This window comes from Oncorhynchus clarkii, chromosome 27 (assembly GCF_045791955.1).
Source record: "Oncorhynchus clarkii lewisi isolate Uvic-CL-2024 chromosome 27, UVic_Ocla_1.0, whole genome shotgun sequence".
Classification (NCBI taxonomy): domain Eukaryota; kingdom Metazoa; phylum Chordata; class Actinopteri; order Salmoniformes; family Salmonidae; genus Oncorhynchus; species Oncorhynchus clarkii.
In genome coordinates this window covers 630,456-636,642 of record NC_092173.1, presented here as the reverse complement: position 1 = coordinate 636,642, position 6,187 = coordinate 630,456, and positions in this window count along the sequence as shown.

The window sequence follows — 6,187 nt, the reverse complement described above, 5'->3', positions numbered from 1 at the left end:
AATTTAAGAGAGCTGTTAATTATCCCTAGAATATCTTTAGAACGGGAATGTGATGTGTTGGAATTTAAGAGAGCTGTTAATTATCCCTGGAATATCTTTAGAAAGGGAATGTGTTTTGTTGAAATGTAGGAGAGCTGTTAATTATCCCTAGAATATATTTAGAAAGGGAATTTGTTGTGTGGGAATTTAAGATAGCTGTTAATTATCCCTGGAATATCTTTAGAACGGGAATGTGTTGTGTTGGAATGTAGGAGAGCTGTTAATTATCCCTGCAATATCTTTAGAAAGGGAATGTGTTGTGTGGGAATGTAGGAGACCTGTTAATTACCCCTAGAATATCTTTAGAAAGGGAATGTGTTGTGTGGGAATGTAAGAGAGCTGTTAATTATCCTTAGAATATCTTTAGAAAAGCAATGTGTTGTGTTGGAATTTAAGAGAGCTGTTAATTATCCCTACAATATCTTTAGAAAGGGAATGTGTTGTGTTGGAATTTAAGAGAGCTGTTAATTACCCTAGAATATCTTTCGAAAGGGAATGTGTTGTGTGGGAATTTAAGAGAGCTGTTAATTATCCTTAGAATATCTTTAGAAAGGGAATGTGTTGTTTTGGAATGTAGGAGAGCTGTTAAATAGCCCTAGAATATCTTTAGAATGGGAATGTGTCGTGTTGGAATTTAAGAGAGCTGTTAATTATCCCTACAATATCTTTAGAAAGGGAATGTGTTGTGTTGGAATTTAAGAGAGCTGTTAATTACCCTAGAATATCTTTCGAAAGGGAATGTGTTGTGTGGGAATTTAAGAGAGCTGTTAATTATCCTTAGAATATCTTTAGAAAGGGAATGTGTTGTTTTGGAATGTAGGAGAGCTGTTGATTACCCCTAGAATGTCTTTAGAAAGGGAATGGGTTGTGTTGGAATTTAAGAGAGCTGTTGATTATCCCTGGAATATCGTTAGAAAGGGAATGTGTTGTGTTGGAATTTAAGAGAGCTGTTAATTATCCCAAGAATATCTTTAGAAAGGGAATGTGTTGTGTTGGAATTTAAGAGAGCTGTTAATTACGCCTAGAATATTTTTTAGAATGGGAATGTGTTGTGTGGGAATTTAAGAGAGCTGTTAATTATCCCTAGCATATTTTTAGAAAGAGAATGTGTTGTGTTGGAATTTAAGAGAGCTGTTAATTATCCCTAGAATATCTTTAAATGTGGGATGTGTTGTGTGGGAATTTTAGAGAGCTGTTAATTATCCTTAGAATATCTTAAGAAAAGCAATGGGTTGTGTTGGAATTTAAGAGAGCTCTTAATTATCCATGGAATATCTTTCGAAAGGGAATGTGTTGTGTTGGAATTTAAGAGAGCTGTTAATTATCCCTGGAATATCTTTAGAACGGGAATGTGTTGTGTTGGAATGTAGGAGAGCTGTTAATTATCCCTGCAATATCTTTAGAAAGGGAATGTGTTGTGTTGGAATGTAGGAGACCTGTTAATTACCCCTAGAATATCTTTAGAAAGGGAATGTGTTGTGTGGGAATGTAAGAGAGCTGTTAATTATCCTTAGAATATCTTTAGAAAAGCAATGTGTTGTGTTGGAATTTAAGAGAGCTGTTAATTATCCCTACAATATCTTTAGAAAGGGAATGTGTTGTGTTGGAATTTAAGAGAGCTGTTAATTACCCTAGAATATCTTTCGAAAGGGAATGTGTTGTGTGGGAATTTAAGAGAGCTGTTAATTATCCTTAGAATATCTTTAGAAAGGGAATGTGTTGTGTTGGAATGTAGGAGAGCTGTTAATTATCCCTAGAATATCTTTAGAAAGGGAATGTGTTGTGTGGGAATGTAAGAGAGCTGTTAAATAGCCCTAGAATATCTTTAGAATGGGAATGTGTCGTGTTGGAATTTAAGAGAGCTGTTAATTATCCCTAGAATATCTTTAGAAAGGGAATGTGTTGTGTGGGAATTTAAGAGAGCTGTTAATTATCCTTAGAATATCTTTAGAAAGGGAATGTGTTGTGTTGGAATGTAGGAGAGCTGTTAATTATCCCTAGAATATCTTTAGAAAGGGAATGTGTTGTGTTGGAATTTAAGAGAGCTGTTAATTATGCCTAGAATATTTTTTAGAATGGGAATGTGTTGTGTGGGAATTTAAGAGAGCTGTTAATTATCCCTAGCATATTTTTAGAAAGGGAATGTGTTGTGTTGGAATTTAAGAGAGCTGTTAATTATCCCTACAATATCTTTAGAAAGGGAATGTGTTGTGTTGGAATTTAAGAGAGCTGTTAATTATCCCAAGAATATCTTTAGAAAGGGAATGTGTTGTGTTGGAATTTAAGAGAGCTGTTAATTACGCCTAGAATATTTTTTAGAATGGGAATGTGTTGTGTGGGAATTTAAGAGAGCTGTTAATTATCCCTAGCATATTTTTAGAAAGAGAATGTGTTGTGTTGGAATTTAAGAGAGCTGTTAATTATCCCTACAATATCTTTAGAAAGGGAATGTGTTGTGTTGGAATTTAAGAGAGCTGTTAATTATCCCTAGAATATCTTTAGAAAGGGAATGTGTTGTGTTGGAATTTAAGAGAGCTGTTAATTATCCCTAGAATATCTTTAGAATGGGAATGTGTTGTGTTGAAATGTAAGAGAGCTGTTAATTATCCCTAGAATATCTTTAGAAAGGGAATGTGTTGTGTGGGAATGTAAGAGAGCTGTTAAATAGCCCTAGAATATCTTTAGAAAGGGAATGTGTTGTGTGGAAATTTAAGAGAGCTGTTAATTATCCCTACAATATCTTTAGAAGGGGAATTTGTTGTGTGGGATTATAAGAGAGCTATTAATTATCCCTTGAATATCTTTAGAAAAGGATTGTGTTGTGTTGGAATTTAAGATAGCTGTTAATTATCCCTGGAATATCTTTAGAAAGGGATTGTGTTGTGTGGGAATGTAGGAGACCTGTTAATTACCCCTAGAATATCTTTAGAAAGGGAATGTGTTGTGTGGGAATGTAAGAGAGCTCTTAATTATCCTTAGAATATCTTTAGAAAAGCAATGTGTTGTGTTGGAATTTAAGAGAGCTGTTAATTATCCCTACAATATCTTTAGAAAGGGAATGTGTTGTGTTGGAATTTAAGAGAGCTGTTAATTATCCCTAGAATATCTTTCGAAAGGGAATGTGTTGTGTTGGAATTTAAGAGAGCTGTTGATTATCCCTGGAATATCGTTCGAAAGGGAATGTATTGTGTGGGAATTTAAGAGAGCTGTTAATTATCCCAATAATATCTTTAGAAAGGGAATGTGTTGTGTTGGAATTTAAGAGAGCTGTTAGTTATCCCTAGAATATCTTTAAATGTGGGATGTGTTGTGTGGGAGTTTAAGAGAGCTGTTAATTATCCCTAGAATATTTTTAGAATGGGAATGTGTTGTGTGGGAATTTAAGAGAGCAGTTAATTATCCCTAGAATATCTTTAGAAAGGGAATGTGGTGTGTTGGAATTTAAGACAGCTGTTAATTATCCCTACAATATCTTTAGAAAGGGAATGTGTTGTGTTGGAATTTAAGAGAGCTGTTAATTATCCCTAGAATATCTTTAGAAAGGGAATGTGTTGTGTTGGAATTTAAGAGAGCTGTTAATTATCCCTAGAATATCTTTAGAATGGGAATGTGTTGTGTTGAAATGTAAGAGAGCTGTTAATTATCCCTAGAATATCTTTAGAAAGGGAATGTGTTGTGTGGGAATGTAAGAGAGCTGTTAAATAGCCCTAGAATATCTTTAGAAAGGGAATGTGTTGTGTGGAAATTTAAGAGAGCTGTTAATTATCCCTACAATATCTTTAGAAGGGGAATTTGTTGTGTGGGATTATAAGAGAGCTGTTAATTATTCCTTGAATATCTTTAGAAAAGGATTGTGTTGTGTTGGAATTTAAGATAGCTGTTAATTATCCCTGGAATATCTTTAGAAAGGGATTGTGTTGTGTGGGAATGTAGGAGACCTGTTAATTATCCCTAGAATATCTTTAGAAAGGGAATGTGTTGTGTGGGAATGTAAGAGAGCTCTTAATTATCCTTAGAATATCTTTAGAAAAGCAATGTGTTGTGTTGGAATTTAAGAGAGCTGTTAATTATCCCTACAATATCTTTAGAAAGGGAATGTGTTGTGTTGGAATTTAAGAGAGCTGTTAATTATTCCTGGAATATCGTTCGAAAGGGAATGTGGTGTGTTGGAATTTAAGACAGCTGTTAATTATCCCTGGAATATCTTTAGAAAGGGAATGTGTTGTGTGGGAATGTAGGAGACCTGTTAATATCCCTAGAATATCTTTAGAAAGGGAATGTGTTGTGTGGGAATTTAAGAGAGTTGTTAATTTTCCCAAGAATATCTTTAGAAAGGGAATGTGTTGTGTGGGAATTTAAGAGAGCTGTTAATTATCCCTTGAATATCTTTAGAAAATGATTGTGTTGTGTTGGAATTTAAGATAGCTGTTAGTTACCCTAGAATATCTTTCGAAAGGGAATGTGTTGTGTTGGAATTTAAGAGAGCTGTTGATTATCCCTGGAATATCTTTAGAAAGGGAATGTGGTGTGTGGGAATTTAAGAGAGCTGTTAATTATCCCTAGAATATCTTTAGAAAGGGAATGTGATGTGTTGGAATTTAAGAGAGCTGTTAATTATCCCTGGAATATCATTAGAAAGGGAATGTGTTTTGTTGAAATGTAGGAGAGCTGTTAATTATCCCTAGAATATATTTAGAAAGGGAATGTGTTGTGTGGGAATTTAAGATAGCTGTTAATTATCCTTAGAATATCTTTAGAAAGGGAATGTGTTGTTTTGGAATGTAGGAGAGCTGTTAATTATCCCTAGAATATCTTTAGAAAGGGAATGTGTTGTGTGGGAATGTAAGAGAGCTGTTAAATAGCCCTAGAATATCTTTAGAATGGGAATGTGTCGTGTTGGAATTTAAGAGAGCTGTTAATTATCCCTAGAATATCTTTAGAAAGGGAATGTGTTGTGTGGGAATTTAAGAGAGCTGTTAATTATCCTTAGAATATCTTTAGAAAGGGAATGTGTTGTGTTGGAATGTAGGAGAGCTGTTAATTATCCCTAGAATATCTTTAGAAAGGGAATGTGTTGTGTGGGAATGTAAGAGAGCTGTTAAATAGCCCTAGAATATCTTTAGAAAGGGAATGTGTTTTGTGGGAGTTTAAGAGAGCTGTTGATTACCCCTAGAATGTCTTTAGAAAGGGAATGGGTTGTGTTGGAATTTAAGAGAGCTGTTAATTATCCCTAGAATATCTTTAGAAAAGCAATGTGTTGTGTTGGAATTTAAGAGAGCTGTTAATTACCCTAGAATATCTTTCGAAAGGGAATGTGTTGTGTGGGAATTTAAGAGAGCTGTTAATTATCCTTAGAATATCTTTAGAAAGGGAATGTGTTGTTTTGGAATGTAGGAGAGCTGTTAAATAGCCCTAGAATATCTTTAGAATGGGAATGTGTCGTGTTGGAATTTAAGAGAGCTGTTAATTATCCCTAGAATATCTTTAGAAAGGGAATGTGTTGTGTGGGAATTTAAGAGAGCTGTTAATTATCCTTAGAATATCTTTAGAAAGGGAATGTGTTGTGTTGGAATGTAGGAGAGCTGTTAATTATCCCTAGAATATCTTTAGAAAGGGAATGTGTTGTGTGGGAATGTAAGAGAGCTGTTAAATAGCCCTAGAATATCTTTAGAATGGGAATGTGTCGTGTTGGAATTCAAGAGAGCTGTTAATTATCCCTAGAATATGTTTGGAAAGGGAATGTGTTGTGTGGGAATTTAAGAGAGTTGTTAATTTTCCCAAGAATATCTTTAGAAAGGGAATGTGTTTTGTGGGAGTTTAAGAGAGTTGTTAATTGTCCCTAGAATATCTTTAGAATGGGAATGTGTCTTGTTGGAATTTAGGAGAGCTGTTGATTACCCCTAGAATGTCTTTAGAAAGGGAATGGGTTGTGTTGGAATTTAAGAGAGCTGTTGATTATCCCTGGAATATCGTTAGAAAGGGAATGTATTGTGTGGGAATTTAAGAGAGCTGTTGATTATCCCTGGAATATCTTTAGAAAGGGAATGTGGTGTGTGGGAATTTAAGAGAGCTGTTAATTATCCCTAGAATATCTTTAGAAAGGGAATGTGATGTGTTGGAATTTAAGAGAGCTGTTAATTATCCCTGG